The sequence below is a fragment of the Arvicanthis niloticus genome, chromosome 23 (assembly GCF_011762505.2).
Source record: "Arvicanthis niloticus isolate mArvNil1 chromosome 23, mArvNil1.pat.X, whole genome shotgun sequence".
NCBI classification, from domain to species: domain Eukaryota; kingdom Metazoa; phylum Chordata; class Mammalia; order Rodentia; family Muridae; genus Arvicanthis; species Arvicanthis niloticus.
Genome location: NC_133430.1, coordinates 11,261,368 through 11,280,303, shown reverse-complemented (window position 1 = coordinate 11,280,303; position 18,936 = coordinate 11,261,368).

The window sequence follows — 18,936 nt, the reverse complement described above, 5'->3', positions numbered from 1 at the left end:
GTCTCCAGAACATGACTCCAAGTCAGAGGAAATAGGTGCAAAGATCACCTGCTGCACAGACCCAAGTGTAGAAGGTTCTAGAAAGAACAGTGTTCATCCATGATCAAAGGATTCTTGGTAGCAGTGGTTGTTTCTTGGGTGGACTGTCTAAGAGAAGGTGAGAGAATTCCCTAAGATGAGGGAAATTTTTGTACTAGGACCTACAGATATGTGCCTCTGTTTAAAAAAAAAAAATTGCTCAAACTATGCACTGTACCTCATGTGACATGTCAGGGGACAACTTGCAGGAGTCCTTTCTCTCCTCCCTCCATGTGGGGATTGAACTCAGGTTGGCAGGCTTGGCAGCACGCACCTTTACCTGATGAACCATCTTGCTGGCCCACACCATTTTCTCTACTTTATGCTTTTGCATTATTCTTGGGTAAGCTAAGATTCTGAGGCTCTCTGAAAGATGCTGAAGCTTGCAGGCATCTCCATGGCTACTTTAGCCATGGCTGTGGTTGAAAGTATCGGTCCTTCCAATTCACTAGCAAGAGTGCTGTGCTTCCCTGACTCAGCGTGTGGCCTCGTATGGAAGGAAACAGGGGTCTGTGGGGATGTCAGCAGTACAGAGAATGTTCTTTTGCATCTGGACAGGTCCCAATTCCAGCATGATCAGTGTCCTTAAGAAGGAGGGGACATCTGAACACAGAGACCCATCAGGAGAGATAAACTGAAGTTCTGTTGTCACAAGGAAAACCCTGACAGAGAGCCTTCTCTGTTGTCCCCAGAGACGGCATGACCAACCAGATACTCAGCTGTGTGCAAGCCCCTCTGTGCTGTGTACAGTCAGGGTAGCCAATCAGATTCAGTAAGAGACTGTCTGAAATAGTAAAGTGGAAAGCACACCTTCATATGCATATGAAGCCCATCGCACCCCTACATACACATACAAAACTTAGAAAGTGGACAGTGTGGTCTGGCTTGAGTAATGTGTGGTGTTCTGTGGAGCCTTGCCGTCCAATCTTCAAAGCCTAGAAGGCAAGTATCATCCCATTTTGCGGATGAAGCAAGCAAGGTTCCCATCAGACAGTGTGACTCTTGGCAAGTCCAGCAGCTTTTGTGTTATGCCAACCATCCGATTCCTCCAGGATTCCTGGCGGCCACTCCCTGCTGCAGATTTGGAAGTGTTCCAGATAGGAAGAAGGGCACTTAGACAGTCAGAGTTCTGACCCACCATCAGACTCCAGACAGTAAGAACACAGCAGGCATGGACCAATTGTCACTGCCACCCTGGAGACTGTCCAACACACCCCCTACAGCCCCCTCTTTCCCAGAATATTCTACAACCCCTAAGCACTGAGAAGAGCTTCCTGGTGCCCAGGCCCTGCATCTCTGCTCTGTGTCACCTGAGCCTCCCGCGCGCCCCACCCAGAGCTGCTGGAAACGCTAAGCAGAGGTGTGCACAGGAGTGTCCCAGAGCCCCCGGACTTGCAAAACTAAAAGACCATTTCATAATCTTCTCCAAAACAGGCTGAGCAGCGTGACCCTTTATTACCCGTCAACGGAAATGGGAAACTCGGAATCACGGCAATAACTAGTCTGAGCCCATTCTGATTAGAGATATACACCCTTTTTTTTTAACCGAGGTAATGACAGGGAGCCGCCTTCGCCAGGGTTAGTAAAGAATGTGCAGACGATCGCCACAACTAGATGACTTTTGAAGCCGGGCTTCTATTAAAGTCGCTGCCAAAAAGTCACTTTATCTTCCCTCCGATGCTTCTCAGATTTTATCTACCCTTTTATTCCTTTTGTCCTTAATTTTAAATCCTTTTTATTATTTTTTTTCCCATGTAAGCACCAAGGGGGGTGTTGGGTATTCATTCTTTTAGAAGTGATTACCCACAAGAGAGGTGTGTTCGCTTCATTTGAGTTGCAATTTATATCCAAGTCGCAATAAAAAAAAAAAATGTATGTGCAAAACTGATTTTGCCTGTGCCGGTCAGTCCTTCCCTGTACATTTCAACTCAGTCGCCCACTGAAGGGGCTCTCATTGGAAGTCAGGGTGAGCGTTGGTCATTTACGTCACATTGCCTCATGCAGCCCTAAGACCATTTTTTTTATCTGCCTACTTGAGAAAATACTAAGTCTTCACATAATTGTGCATTAATTCAGCCTTTCCAGATCCCAGTAAGAAAGAACTTCAAGATAGCAAAATCCTTCAGCCTTGGTGTCTCTGTGATGAGCCCCTTGGCCCTGGGCCAGGGGTAGAGGAGAGTACTGTGTGGCCCACAGGGCACAGTAAAAAGAATAACAACACACATGCGAATGAAGTTGCATCTCCATGTTAGAGACTGATCACCTCCTCCAATAGGACATGTCTGTCTGTCTCGTTTTAAAATACACGCAATGTTTTTAAATTAATTTCCATCAGTAACGAGGCACCAAAGAGCGTCCTCCGTGCCTTGTCGTCACTCGGTAAGAGACAGTTGCATTGATTTCTATCTATTTTGCGGAGTGTGTCTGGGCTAAGGAGGATTTACATCGGATAGTGCTACAGAATCAGCGTCTGAGCAACCCTGGCTTCTCCGACTCTTCTGAAGAGCTCTAACCCAGGAACAAATACGGGCAGAAGCCTGGCTCTAGCATTCCAGGTGCAAAGCACCCGGCCCTTGTTCTAAAGCCTCCATCTTTATCTGTAAAACAAGAGGTGCCTTGCTTGTGGGCTTGTGAAGAGCCTTCTCCATCAGCGGTCCTCCCTCACCTTGGTAATGTGTAAAATACCATTTAGCCAGTGGAGCCTGGGTATCTGTCAGTTTCCGTTGATATTTCCAGCCCTAATGAGGATTTCACTGAGTTGTTTCATTCCCATTTTGCAAAGGAGCAAATTAAGGCTCTGAGAGACAGTGTCAGATGCCTGCACAAGGCCAGACAGCAGAAACAGTCCAGTGATGTCCATGGCAGCTCACGAAGGATCCGAGGGATGACCAGGTGTCTGTAGGACCAGAGCTGGTGGAGCTCAGGCGGCTCATGCCTGTTCTCTCAATGCACTGCATGACTCTTATCCAGTTTCTCCTCAACAAAGCCACTGAGTCAGAGTGGAGAAAATCCCCTAAGGATAATAATACTGAGGGTCAGTTATGCAGAAGCCAGACTCATAGAGCCTATGGGCAACCTAGCCCTCAATCTCAGTGCCCTTTCAGAGACTGGCCAGAGCCATGTGGGCAGCTGAGTCTATGCACTTTCTGAAGAGGTGAATGGACGGACATTCAGGCAGTCTAGGCCCGTCTACTGGGCACCGGGTTCCCTCAGTGATGAGATTTGGGATTTTAGTCTTAGAAAGTGAAAGTCATGGAAAGAAGGGAAGAGGGTGAAGAAAGGAGGAAAAAAATCAATATCACATCTCACTCCTTATTCAGGCCAAATGAAAAGTCCTCATTATTAAATCACAAAGCAATTAAAAAATTAAAAATTTCATAAGACCCCACATAAAAGGAATACAAGTGTTTAATGATGGATTAGGGGGTGGAAGCAGAGGGGAGACAAAGAACTGGAAGCGGGCCTGTCTCAAGGGGTTCCCTCTCCAGCGGCGATGGCGGTTTCTGCCTTCACCTCATGCCAGCCTCAAGAACTAATAAATTCCGGGCTCCCCTGCCTAGAAGCCAGGGCCGATTAATATCTGCCCACCTTGTTACCTAATTCATTATGGAATAGCAGTTAATTTGATTTGATATTATTTTAATAAAATTCTGTAATATATTAGATTGTTTCAGGCTATCAAAATAATTTTCCAATTATTACAGTTACTCAAGCAGGTCCCTTTTTTCCCCCTTCATGAGCGGCACTTGGTCTGACTCAGAATGCATTAGATTCTACAGCTTTATCGCGGCCAGAGGAGTGGGGAGCCATGCATGGCTACCCAAGAGCTCCTGCCGAGAACGGGTGCCAGCAGTTCACAGCCAAAGGTGCCGGCCCATGTGAACCTGTGATTCTCTGACCCTGTGGCGATGTCTCTTCAAACATTGGGCTGCCTTTTAAGAGAATGCCATAATTGAATTTTATTTTTAAATAGCTAATGATTACTCAGTAGCAATTGAATTCAGTACATCCAACATTGGTGATGATTTAGGAGCCCAGTGATCCAGTTTACGGGTTTTTTTTTTTTTTTAAGAGTCCATGTTTAATCCCACAGTGATGGTGACTGAGGGAACCCCCCCCCAGCTGATGGGGTGTGAAAGCAGACGGCCCTCCATCTTCACAGCCTGGTGTGAGATGCCAGATAGCGGATGCTGATGTGGAGTTGGCACTAAGAGATGTCTGTTCTCTTCCCTGTCAATCTGTGTGGAGGTGAGGGCAGAGAAAATGAACACTGTATGTGGTGACAGAGGAAGGGACTCTTAGCCAGGAGCAGGAAGCTGGAGTCTGAGTTCTTGGTAATGTATGCTAGTCTCTGTGTGGTCACATCAGGCCTCCTTAGCAGGCTGAGATATTTGATGTTCTCTTTTATTCATTCAGCAAACACTCCCCAAGCTCTTTAGATACACCAGACATCAGGCTCTGGAGTGTGAGGGACATTCCTCTCACACAATTTGTTTAACACTATGCAGCATCTGTCCCCAGATCATCGATGCACATACTAGGTCATTGGTCACATGGGTATCATGTATTAGCCACATGATCATATGATCAAAACTAAAATACCCGTGTGGCCATATTAGAATCTATAAAGAAATGGCACATGGGGGCCATGAGAGCTGATAGCAAGGGAACCTGCTCCAGGCAGTCTGCAAAGAGATAAGAAATGAACCAGGAGCTGTCCTGGAGAGGAACAGAGTGGCTAGGCATAGCTCAGCATGAGCCAAGGCCCTGAGGTAGGACTGGTGTCAAGAGACAGCTGAAAGGCAGGTATGAAGGAGCAGAAGGAGAGAGGTGAGAAGAGGCATGGTCCCTGTGGGCCTCGTGGGGTCCATGACTTTTTCCCTGTGAAGCACAGGAGGCCAGGAGGCATAGGAAGGTAGTGTTTTGTCTACAGAAGCTTTTCCCTCACAATGTGGTCACAGTCAAGCAGGGTTGGGTGAGCATGGAGCATGGAGAAGTCACTCTGAGAGCTCAGGGAAGAGATGACATCAGCCTGGAATTGAGTGATGTCAGGGAAAAACTCTGGGGGGCAGGGGGCTGGTTGGCAAGGGAATCACTCATGAAGGTGATGTCAATTACTCTGTCCTGCCAGGCCAGGCTCCCAAAGATTCCCACTCCCTCCTGAGGATGAGGTGCGGGCCCTGCTGAGCGGGCACTTGTTAGCTGGACCTTCACTGCCTTCCTAAAATCTCTGTTTATGCCTTTCTGTCCTTAGAAGATAGAGTGAATGAGGCTCCCAGTGGTGGTTAAATGTCGGTGACCCACTTCTAACTGCCTGTCACAAGCACGTTGGAGATCAGAGAAGGATGCTCAGGAGTGACTAGTCCATGGTCAAAAGGGGACAGGGGCCCAAGGGATCCAGACTTGGAATCAGCTTGGAAATGGACTCTATGACAGTCACTGGGATTCATCTGTCAATCTCTTGGTCCATTCCTGAAGCAAACACAGTTGAGGGTGATGTCATCGGAGAATGCTGCCCACAGGTCATGGGAGCCCGAATCATACAGACCCTGTGGGCGCCGGGGACTTCTGGGTCCCTGAGACTTGCTTGTAGGCCCATAGCAGTGCTGAGGTCAGATGGGGGTCACTGGGCTCTGCCTGGCACGAGTATAGCCAAGACTGTCAGGAGTGAGCCTCTGACCTCAGGCTTCACTGACTAAGCTGGAGAGACAGCACTCAGGTTGGGGAAGAAAGGGCATCTCTCGCTCACTGAGAAAACATCTTTTGTTAAACATCTAGTTGTCTGCTCCCATTCACAGGCAGAGACCTAAAAATGTGGCCCTGGGACTTTGAAATCTCCCTAGCACTGGCTCATAGAGTAGAAGTCAAGAAAAGGGCAGGTGGGGCTTGCACAGGAACACCTCCAAGGTGGTAGGGATGACTTACATAGGTGACAGCACATTAGAAAGCCAGCAGGGGAGAATAGAGTGCCTTCTCAAAGGAGGCACTTCTCAAAGGATGCCTTGCACAGATATAAAGTTAGAGTGGAAGGCAGGCTGGTGGCCAAGGGGCAGGTCTGAGCCAGCACCCTGACATGTAGTCAATCAGATGTTTCTCAGAGGGTGACCAGGAGCAAAAGAGGTTTGCCCCGGAAGATGGCTGGACGTAACCTGAGCAACGAAGGTGGGAGAGCCTTCAGTGTCTGATGGATGAGTCACGATGCTGTTTCATAGAAACCATGGGGGCACCAAGCAGGGGAGGGTGAGAAGGCTAGAAGCTACGGTAACACTCAGGCAGCGAGTCAGTTGCCATGGAAATAAGGGTGTGCCTCGGGGAGGCAGTACTGGGTTAGGTATGCCTTAATGGTGTGTTTGGACAGCTTCCCGTGACCTGTACTGTACCTAGCAAGCTGCAGCCCCTGAAAACACTTCCGGAAAGTTGGGCAATGCAGAATCCTAAGGGCTTCTGTAGACTCTCATTTCCACCCCTAGCTCGTTCCTCAGAAGCTTCCCTGCCTCCAACCATGAGTCTCATTGTTCAGCTTCTTTGAGAGACCATGGGGAAGCAACTCACTGTTAGCTACATGCTGCATTGTACAGACAAACAGACCATGGATTCCCATGGTGATGGCTGCTTCATCTGGCCTTTATCGGCCTGTCCCTGAATGACTGACAAAGGCTGCCATTTGTGAAGAGATCCTATGAAACCCAGGAAGGGTTTGTTTACCGTGTGATACTACATTTGCTAAATCCACTCTGTGGTGGGCTCAGATTGGAAGAGAGCTCAGTGTAAAGTATAAGGGAAAAAAAAAACTGAATGCTTTGTGCTCTCCCATGCCTATAGACTACAGCCTCTCTTCACTCAGAGCCAGCCTTCAGAGTGGATCTATGCTCTCTCTTCTGTCCCATAGACCACAGCCTGTGGTTACAGAGGCCAGCCAGCCTTCAGAGCAAAGCTGCCTTTACCCAAGGCAAGCCCCCATATTTTATGGGTATTCAGTGTAACTGTCTAAGTGGCCTTTCCAAAGATTTGTCCATCCTGAATCTGTGACTGTATGAGGAAAGGTTTTGCAAGTAAAACTGACTTAAATACCCTCAAGATGAGGTCATCTTGGATTGCCTGGTTGGACCCTCATACGATACAAGTGTTTGTATAAGAGAAAGAGGATGCTTTGAGAGAAGACAGAAGCAGTTACCAAGGGATGCTGCTTTGTGACTGACACAGGGCACTTGCAGCCACCAACAGCTCCTCCTTGAAGCACTCCCAGAGAGCACACCCATCATCTTGACCTTGGGCTTCTGGCTGCCATGGCTATGACAGAATAGATTCAAGTTGTTCTCAGCCATCTGTCTGTGACACTTTGTTCCAGTGTCCCTAGGAATAAACCCACCTACATGTGTGAATATACAATTTTTAGATCAGAGAGAAAAAATAAATAAATTTAAAGTTTTTAAATGAGCAGTGAGTCCTTTAAATATACACCTGTCTGGGCAAAACGCTTACAGGGTTGTAGACAGGCATAATTCAAGAATTTTATTTAAACAGTATTAACCAAAGTTAATATTAACAGAAATATGAGTTGGCCCATAAAATGACAAAGCCGTGCCTTGCATTGGACACCTGACCCTGTACTTGGAATGACACTGTAAAGGTTGCTGGTTGTCATATGTGGAAACTGAGGCTCAGACAAACACTGCTATTGAAAAAAAAAACTCAGATGAAAAGAAGCCAGTTTACCACGACAGCCACAGTCCACTTCCCATCATCTAGTTCAGTCTCACTTCTGGCTGATACTGTTTCTAAGTGGGGCAGGAGGTGACAGAGAGGAGCTGGATACCCAACCAAGGTGAAAAAGCCCAAGCCCCACACGGAAGCTGGGTAGTTGCCTTGCCATCTTGTCCTTATGAGACTGACGGTCACTCTTTCAAAGATCCTTTAATATCTAATCTGCTAACCTCATGCAGAAGCCTGCAACTGCTACAAGATGGTTGTAAAGTCTTTGTGTGTGGACGGCTTTTCCACTCAGTGGTAAAACTGGAAGGCCTTATCAACTCTTTTATAACTTTCCATATAATTTTTATGAAGCCAAACAGCCAGCATCAAAGAGTCCGGAATGCTATTGCCCCTGTGATCCAAAGCAAGTGACAGAACTGAGTTCTGAACACATGTGGGCTGCACAGACAGCTTGGTCAGAACATAGCCTGGGAGTAGACAGATGCAGGAGGAGGGCTCAAATTTAATCATCACTTGGTTCCTGAAGACAGTCATAAAGAAAGAGGCAATAAAATATGGGATCACCCCCTCCCCAGTGTCCCTGCCTGTTGCATGCAGAAAAGTTTACCAGCAGGGCTAGAATCAGAGGGCAGAGGTAGAGTTGGGTTGCACGTAGGCCATATCTGGGAGGAGCCACCTTGCTGAGGCTGCCCATACCAAGGTCACAGTCAGCTCCAGTGCTTGAAAGAAAGAGTTCGTTCCACGCTATAAACATGTCAGTGCTGCCCCAAAGTGGCATGCGGCCCCACAGGTTGTGTGACACTGAGAGCTTTATTACCTCCCGAAGATCGTGGGAAGAAATCCCTGTTCCAAACACAGCTGCTGTATTTGGATCTGGGAAGGAAGGGACAGTCGGCTCTATAGTTAAAAGCAGTTATGAAGTCAGACAGACCTGCCTGGGCCACAAAGGGACAAGTAAGCCTAGAACTTCTTCCACCTTCCTCAGCCTCGTGTGGGACGATATCTCCCTGTACATCTGTACAAGATGGCCAGTGGTCTTAAAGCTCTGTTGATGCCACAAACCTCTGGATCTCAGGCCAGATCCTCCTGGGTACTGGTAAGTGTCCTCACAGGGCAGGGAAGAGGGCACTTCATTGCATATTCAAGGACCATTATGTCCTGAAGAAGGTCAGGTCTAGTGAAATGCCTACAAGCCCGGCAACATGGCCGCTAGTAACCATTAGAAGCTTGGTAGAGAGACCTGGAGTTTCTCTCAGAACTTCTACAAAGAAGCATCCTGACAGACATTTTGACTCCAGACTTTTGTCCTCTGGAGTAAGATGGTGGATTTCTGCGGTTTTGAGTCTCCAATTTAGTACTTCAACCCTAGAACATTGGCAGACTACCTGAGCACAGCATGTAGAACTTGGGAGTCCCTCGGGGAACACAGTCACAAGATAAGCCGTGACATCTGGTGTTAATCTTTATTAGGAAAAGGGGGAAGGGGTTACAAACACACTGTCACCTCAGTTACACATGTCCTCCCAACCATGTGTGAGTCCAGGCACACTAGACACATCTCTTCCTAGGAGCCTCTTATGTCAGATGAAGTCTCTAGAAGAAGCCAAGGCATCATGATAAAGGTCACAGGATAAGTCATGACATGATAGTCACACAGTAAGGGCAGAGCTAGGGCGTGACCTAATTGCTTCTGATCAGAAAGTGGATGTTTCTATCTTCTTTTTGCTTTGTTTTACTTTGAGTTGAAGGGAAGTTGTATCAACTCAGTCTTTTTGGTACTGTGACCAAGTTCTTAAGAGAACAACTTCTGGGAGGGAAAAGTAATCAGGGCTGATGGGTTCCAGAGGGATGCATCCATGACCACTTGGTCCCATGTTCTTGGACAGAACATCATGGTAGCAGGGGGCACGTGGAGAAGAGAGTTCTTCACCTTGGTAGACAGGAAGTAGAACAGTAAGTCCAGAAGGGTTAAGAACCCCACACCTACCTAGGGACTTTCTTCCTCCAGTTAGACCACACTTCCTAAGGTTTCTAGAACCTCCCCCACACCAGCACCACCATCTGCAGACATGTGCCTGTCTGTGGACATTCCACAGGGTGTTTAGAAGCATTGGTTGATCTGTGTGCTTCATCTTGCCGAGAAGCACTTCTCCTTGTGCCAGCTCACAAGATCTCAGGCTCATGTGCTCCTGGCCTTGTAGCATGGCTGGAGGCTTGGGAGGAAGAGTTCATATAAATATACTTCATACAGAGTTCAGGGAAATTACCAGTAGTCAGGAGCTGGAGATACAGCTTGTCACTGCTGCTAAGACTACTCACTGGTGGGAACCTACATTCTATTCCCCACACACATATGGTGGCTCACAACAACCTGTAACTCCTGCTCCAGGAGACCCAATGCCTCCTTCTGGACTCTAAAGGTATCTGCACTCACATGGTACATATAATCTTCCATATGGATGGATAGATGATAGATAGATGGATAGATGGATAGATAGATAGATAGATAGATAGATAGATAGATAGATAGATAGATAGATGGATGGATGGATGGATGGATGGATGGATGGATGGATGGATGGATGGATGGAGGGTGGGTGGGTGGGTGGGTGGGTGGATGGATGGATGGATGGATGGATGGATGGATGGATGGATGGATGGATAAACAGACAGATAGATAATTTTAAAATAAATCTTTTAAAAATATCAGTAATGAGGAAAGAAGCTGAGATTCATACTAAAATCTGCTAAAAAGAAGAATCAGAAACAAAACTGATGCTGTACATCTGTGATGCACAGACACAGACAGGGAGAAGGAGATGGGGTGCTACAGAGGAGCTGAGGGAAGGAACATCTGACATAAATATTTGGGGTGCAAATGTAAACCACAAGTGAGCAGAGCACACAAGCATGTACAGTCCTCACCGTCTCCACACCACCACACTGAGGTGATGCTGGGGACTTCAGCTCCCAACTGAGAGCCTGCCATCCCAAGAGTTTCATGACAGTTTTAAGAAGGCATATGGATGTATACTTCTGGAAGAGGGCCCCTGCATCTCATTCCTTTCTGACTACAGAGCAAGGGTTCATCGGTATGGTCCTGTGGTCCCCATGGAAACCTCTAGAACTAAGCCGGTAAAAACAGAACTCATCTGCTGCCTTAGTGGGTGGTACATGGTGAGTACCTGTGTGTCCTATGGGTTCTCATCACCACTGACTCCAGTGCATCAGGGTCACAACTCATGTGCATGTGTGACCAATGAGTTTAGCTGAGGTCACCTGTGTAAGCCTAGGTAGAGAGCTATTACTTAAGCAAATCAACTTAGCAGTGTCTACACAATTGTCCCCAGCAACCAGTAGTTGCCAATAGCTCCTGGGAAGGGGTGGAGCCTTCCCCATCTATGAAATGTTGAAGGATCCAATCTTCACAGATCTTGTGCAGGTGACCACAGCTCCAGTGAGATCACGTCCTATCCATGAGATGGTTCTTCCAGTACTTCCGAACTACTCCTGGCTCTTCCATTCTCTCTCTTCTCTCTTCCATGATGTTTCCTGAGCCTTGAGGGGAGGAAGGCGCTAAAGCTGTTCTGTTCGGGGGCTGAGCACTCAACAGTCAAATGATCTCAACACTCTGACCCATTATGAGTCTGAACTCACTGCTCCCCAATTCTAGATGGAGAATCATTGAAGCTAAGAGCAACACCAATCTGTGTGTATAACAAAAGAGTTTCATGTCTACCTATGGGTGTCCCCCATTGGGCCTAGGACCTGACTAGCCACGGACCCAAGTGCAATGCCATGTGGTCGCAGTAACCAGAACATGCTTTGAAGTCAGATTGGGCTCACCCTTGTCCCTGCAGCTTTGACTATCTTAGATCCCTGAGCCATTAACCCCTCCTGTGCCAAGTGAAGCTGAGGGATCCCTGATCTCCTTCAGAGCCCACCATTACATGCATAAACCCTTCACGAGACGTGAGACTCTGGGAACTGAAGGGTCATGACCTTAGCAGCTGCTACCATCACTGTTGTCTTCGTTTCACACTGGACAGCTGGACAGAGTTGGAGCCACACATGCAGGGCCTCATGTACAGCTCCTGACCACTCTCTCTAACTAGGATTCAAATGGCATCATGCCCTTTGCTTCTGCTGAGAGTCAGCAAGGCAATGGTTAAAGAATCAAGGCAGCATGAGGCTCCAGACGGAGGCAGCTTCACAGAGATGGCTCATGTGCTCTTTGAATATATACCCAGATCCTAAATGGTCTTCCTCTCAGCAAGAGCCAGGGCATCTACACTGCTGACCACATCCAAAAGCATCAAGAAGAAACATCTGGAAAGTTAGCGGTTGTTTTGTCAGTAAAGGCATGGTACATGTGTCAAGAACACACACAGTTATATCCATGACTAAAGCGCCATGTCACCTACTTGTCACCTGGGTACAGTGACAATCAACACAGTTCAGAGCTAAGAAGGTGATTACATCAGTAGACTGATGGACACACAATAAAAAGAACTTGAGCTTAGTCCCCACAACCCAGGCAAAAGCCAGGTGAAATGCTGCCTACCTGTAGTACCAGTGTGAGGGAGGTAAAGGCAGGAGGACCCCTGCTGCTGCCTGGCCAACCAGTGATAGGTCAGGACTGGCTGACTAGCTCACCTGGGTTATTTAGAAGATTCCAGGCCAGTGAGAGATCAGGTATCAAAGGACTCAGTAGACAGCATCTGAGAAATAAGGCCAGAAGTTGACCTCTGACCTCCACACACAGGTGCACTCACACCCATACACCAAGGTTTACCTACACACACAAATTCTTACCAAGGTAAAGTCTGGGACCCTGGAACCTATGTGGCCCTAGTGAACCAGAGCTAAATAAATCACTGCACTTCAGACAGGACAGGACACTCCCTTTTGTCAGGGTCCCCTTTGGTCCAGTTGCCCAGTGCCTGTGTGAGTTTGCAGTGTGGTACCCAAGCTGTCTGCTGTGCATCCCTCAGCTCAGACTCAGAGTTGTTTCACTAAAGGTGTCGCCACCTCTACATGGAGCTAGAGAGTAGCCTGGAGGTTCCCCAGTCCCACTCCCGTTCTTCAGAAGGGGACTCCTCCTCTTCACGGTCATTCAGATACAGCCACTCTCCTGAGAAGGTGCTGGGCTCTGTTTTATCACAGCAACCAGAGTAAGTACAGGGGAGTGGGAGATGTGCCCAGGGCCACTGGGCTTGTAAGAGTCAAGGCTTGGACGAGACCCAGGCACTGGGACTCCACATCTACTGTTTTTCCTTCTCGCAGCAGGGCCTCCCACGTAGAAAGGGCTATGGAGTCAAGAGGGAGGCCTGAAACCACAAAAGGTCCCATGTCACCTCATTGCCAACAGTGGTCAGCTGGTGCTCACATGCCTGCCATCTGCTCCACAGGACCTCACCAAACTTCCAAGCACTCACAGCATGTAGGGAAATGTTCTGAACACGCGCGCACACGCGCTCGCGCGCGCACACACACACACTCATGCACATGGCACACATGCTCACACAAACATGGGCCAGACTTGAGCACCACCAACCCTCCCTCCACCACCCCCCAACCCTGCCTGGGACGGCCCAGTGAGCATCAACCCTAGGCCACCGAGGAACTTTTGTTTCAAATTAAGCCAATCTGGTCTAGATCAGAGATAAGTGGGAATACTTTCTTCAGATGGAAAAGCAAAATCTTTGAACAGAATCTCCCTGTCAGCAGTCATGAGGGGGCAGGGCCTGAGGATCTGAGGCCACACCATATGCAGACACTCTGCCTGCAGCAGGGAGAAGACAAATATCAGAGAGGAAAATCGAGACTCTCTGTGGTGACCACCAATCTCAACAATACTCTCTTCCCAGCGACAACCTTTGGAAGAAATCTCAAGTTAATGGGACAGAAGGATATAGAGATGAGGGGTCACGTGACCCTCAAAGGGCCTGTGATTAGCACCCCATGCTACATGTGTCTCCCCAGTCGATCTGTCTCATGAAAAGGCTTTCTTGATCACCTGGGTGACCAGGAGGACAAAGGGGCCTTCCATCTTCTATTTTCAAGCTGGAAGACGCCAGCCAGGCTAATCCTCAAACATATTTTTTCCCACCTTTCCTCTCTTGACCCACCCCCTTGACTGCACTTCCTCCACCTGAGTCAAGTCATGGACCCTTCTCTGGCAGCCCTGCCTTGCCCTCCACCCTGCCCTCAGACTGTCTCAAAGACTCAAGTTGTATCATCAGTGGCTCTCCACAGCTCTTAGAATACAACGCATGGTCCCTGGCATGGGTTGTATTCTGTCCCCTGCCTCTTCCCCTGAACTCGTAGCCCCTGGCTCTGTGAGGAAGGCTCACTGACTCATACACTTCAGCTCTGCCAATCTTTCATTCATGGCTCTGCTCCAAGCAGGGAGCTTCTGGGTGCCAACCACGTCCACAAAGAAACTTCCCCTGTCACGGCAGGTTCACGGTAATGTCCCTCAAAAGAGTAGAAGGCAGGATCAGAACAGAACAGGAAATCATTCCGGGATCAACTGGTCTGTGTCACTGGTAAGACAAGGGTGTGATTTCCTATGGTGCTTTTTGATAACATGTGGCTTATTAAGTTTTAATAAGACCCTGTCTCAGAATAAAACACATAAAACATCCTGAGAGAGTGGGTCGATAGGAGAGTTCCTGCCAGGCATGCATGAGGCTGTAAACTTTAACCCCCTAATATTTGTGCGTGCGTGTGTGCGTGCGTGTGTGTGTGTGTGTGTGTGCGTGCGTGCGTGCGTGTGTGTGTGTGTGTGTGTGCGCGCGCGCGCGCGTGCATGCATGCACACTCAATATGTATGTGTACAAATAGGTGTAGGTGTATATTATGTGTATATAAGTGTATATATGTGTATATATGTATATTAACCAGTTTGGGCCTCTGAAGTTGATCTTTAGCTAGGAGGCTTAGAGTCTGTATGCAGCTGGAAAGTGGGAGACTGTGCTCAGAAGGAAAGCTTCTAGAATGTGCTATGTCAAGCAAGCTCCAGAGAGGCTTCCGGTAAAGCCTGTTCTATGCCCCTCCCTGGTCTTTGATTGACAGTTACACATCTGCAGATGGTATAGCAGGAGCTCATAGCCCTTACGAGGGAAGAAGAGGGGGACAGCCCTGTTCCTGCTGTCACTCAGGAAGCACATGCATTGCTGCTTGCCTTGAGCATGTGAAGAAGTGATTCTGCCCCTTGCTAACGTGAGACAGAGAGGGCTGGCTGACCAAACCACACCCAGTTAGGCACAACCAGCCATGGGCCAGCCTTGTGGGCACCTGTCATCTGTGGGATGGTCAAAGCTGCCTGTCTGACACGCATGCACACCTCTGGTCAGCCGCAGGCTGCAGGGCAAGCTTGCTACAGGCATACAGTTGCCAAGGACAATGGCCACAGAGGAAACAGATCTGCAGCACACTGAGGCTCTGGCCTCTCAAGTCAGCAATACCACAATACACATCGATGGAAAGAGTGAGCCACAGGTACCCAGGTTCTGCTCACTCCTGCAGAGGACAGAGAGCCCCGGTGCTCAGCTTCTCCCTCCTCCCTTCCTTCTTCCTTCCTCTCATAAAGGACAAAAGCTTCTAGAAGGAACACGGAAGAGAAGAGGGCTAAGTTAACCAACAGGGGGAACATCTGTGAGAGCCACAGAAAGGTTGAGGATCCCACAGGTTGCTCCAATGTCTCTATCTCAGAGACTCCCTCCCAGTGTGTGCAAAGCTACATAGTGAAGGTGCCCAGGAGCCCTAGTGGGAAGTGAGCTGGTCAAACCATGGCAGAGATGGACATGGTGAAGGCAGGTGTGCTAGTTAAGGACACTCTTACTGTGACAAAATACCATGACAAAAAAAAAAAAAAACAAACAAAAAAAAACAAGTTAGGTTTATTTGGCTTTTACTTCTGCATTGTAGTCCATCACTGAAGGAAGCCAGGACAGGAATTCAAACACGACAGGAACCTGGAAGCAGGAGCTGATGCAGAAGCCATGGAAGGGTGCTGCTTACTGACTTGCTCCCCATGGCTTGCTCAGCCTGCTTCCTTATAGAACCCAGGATCACCATCCCAGGGATGGCATCACCCACAATAATTTTGGCCCTCTCCAATAAATCACTAATTTAAAAAAAATCCCCTACAAGCTTCCCCTACAAGCTTCCCTGCAGCATAATCTTATGGAGACCTTAGCTTGTGTCAAGTTGACATAAAACTATCCGGTACAGCAGGACTGGTCCTGAGATAAATGGGAGCCACTTGGAAAGTGTGGAGAAAGGGTGACCAAGGAAAATGGTGTCATGGGAGTGGGGACTCACACCCTCAACAGCAGGGAGTCTGGGCCCAGGTAAGATCACTGAGGCATACATACTGACCATGTTTCCTCCTCTGGCCACAACCCAATAAGTCAGTCTCCGCTGTGTGAGCAGAGACCAGTGCCTTTCACGAATGCTTTGGCTCACCCAGGAGGCTGAGTAGACAGGAAGATGCAGAGATGGCTGAGAGCTGAAAGTGCTAAGTGCCCTGATTCAAATGACTGCTGTGTGGCTGACCGCTCCTTTGGACCTCTCTGTGCCTTGGTTTGCTCCTCTATAAGACTGGTGTAGTCACTGCAGAAATGATGAAGGTGGCCTACACCAAAGGCTTGGGAGAGCATCACAGAGGGGTGTGCTTTCAACGTTGCAGTCTTACAAACGGGGGGGGGGGGGGCTGAGGCTCCCAGGGCTTAAGCACCAAAGAAAGGAAAAGGCCTCCAAGCCCTTCTGGAGCCTGATGGCCTGGGATCTGCTCTAAAATAACCCTGGGGAAATCCTGCAGGATGTGGATGGAGGGAAGCGTCTAGGCACAACATGGCTGTTTGAGGGGAGGGGGAGGGAGGGGTCCTTCCCTCTCTCCTCTTTCCTTCCCACTGGTCATTTCTTCCCTCCACCTCTCCTTCCCTTTGTCCTTCCTTCCTTCTTTTCTTCTCTCCTCTTCCTCTGTTTGTCTTTTTCCTCTTCAAAATTTCTATTGCAAGCATGGTGCAGAACCCTCTGAGAGAAGGCAGGGCTGAGACCCTACCATAGACCTCAGGGGGTTGTGTCAGCTAGTTCCCAACTCCACCCAGAGAGCAGACCAGAGCCCCACCCTGCCCAGGGGCCTGGGGGACTACAGGGGAGATCACAGATAAGGTTGAGTCTTATATTGGTGTGGTAGGGCTCAAAGTCTCCTTGGATGTTAGACAGTCTTTGTAGAGAAAGTGTTTCTTAGAAGCTGTGTTGGTATAGTGTCTCCACCCCACCAGTATAGACTCCAGATATCTGATTACGTGCCATGAAAAGAGAAACTTAAGGGCTGCCCGTGAAATGAGAGGACCTTTGTAGATTTTTGTCTGGGGTAGGTGGTTACAGCTTGAAGCCCTTTACGGCCCTTCGGTCTATTTGCACAATCAGGGGAAAGGGTGCTTATTGGAACTTCCTTGTGAAGCAACCCCAAAAGACCTTGGACATCATCTGGTGGTTCTGATCACATAGGTGACTGAATCACCAGAGCTCTGACTTCATTAATGGGTCCCACCTTAAGGCATTGATGGTATTACTGGGAGCTGGTGATGAGCCATTGTCTCAGGGAAGTGGGTCACTGGGGCAGGCCTTGCCCCTTTCTGGCTCTACTCTGCCTCCTGTCCTCTGTGGTTTTCTGTAGAGCAGAAGTCCCACTGCCAGCCAACTACCATAAGTGTTAGGAATTCCTCTAGGCTTGACCCAACAGATACCTAGCAACAGCCTGTGTAGCCCCCTGGCAGGTGCTAGCCAACCTAGAATCAGAGAAGGACCACTTGGGGCTGGAGAGATGGCTCAGCAGTTAAAAGCACTGACTGCTCTTTCATAGGCCCTGAGTTCAATTCCCAGCAAACGCATGGTGGCTCACAACCATCTGTAATGGGATCCGATGCCCTCTCCTGGTGTGTCTGAAGACAGCTACAGTGTACTCATATACATAACATAAATACATCTTAAAATTAAAAAAGCACTGCTCCGCTTGGCGCCTCTCTCTCTCTCTCTCTCTCTCTCTCTCTCTCTCTCTCTCTCTCTCCATCTCTCTGTCTCCATCTTCTCTCTCTCCATCTCTCTGTCTCCATCTTCTCTCTCTCTCTGTCTCTCTCTGTCTCTCTCTCTCTGTCTCTGTCTCTGTCTCTCTCTCTCTCTCTCTCTCTCTCTCTCTCTCTCTCTCTCTCTCTCTCTCACCCATGTGTTCTCGGCCAGCCCCTTTCTCTTCTCTCTTTCTGTCTTTCTCTGCCTCTATCCCTTCTCCATGCCCCCTTCTCTCCCCCCAATAAACTTCTTTTTATATTGATTGTTCAGGGGATGCCTTGACAGGACCCGCTAAGATGCTCCTTCCTGCTGCATTATACTGCGTTTTATAAAACACAACAACAATGAGCCTCAGCAAATTGCCTCTTCTTTAACGTGTTTGTCTCAGTTGCTATAACAACAAAAACCTGACTGTCACGAATAGGGCTCTAGGCTGCGGCAGGAACTTGGAAAAGCTAGAATGACGAGCACCTCTCTGCACCCCACCGTGGCCCTTGTTGAAGAAACACTCCCGTGCAAGGCAACTGTGTCTACTGTCTGAGCAGCCAGGATGCCCCTCACAGACATCACAGAGCAAGTGTTTAAGAGTCGAGCTGACTAAGATCAATGGGATAAATGAAATACCTAATTCTGTCTTTTTCAGGATAGGACAGGGCATTGTCCTGCCACAGTCCCAGTGATGGAGGAGACCAGGAGCCCATTACCAAGCTTAGTCCCAGAGGGAAGGGTCTTTCTCTAATGTACAGTGACTGAGTCCCCATGTTTCTGAGTCAAAAGTCCCCTTGACCCATTATTGGATCGCTTGGCATTTATTCGTTCTTGTTTTAATCAAAGAGCATAAATTGGAATCGTGGTACAACAGAATGGACCACATTTACTACTGAGCTCAGTGCTAGCCTAGCATGCACACAGCCCTGGGTTCCATCCCCTGCACCACTGTAGATGTGGTGGCTGTGAGTCTGTAGCCCCAGCACTCTGGAAATAGAGAAGAGAGGCGGATCAGGAGTTCGAGGTCATCCTCAGCTACACAGAGAATCTGAGGCTAGCCTGGGTGAAAATGAG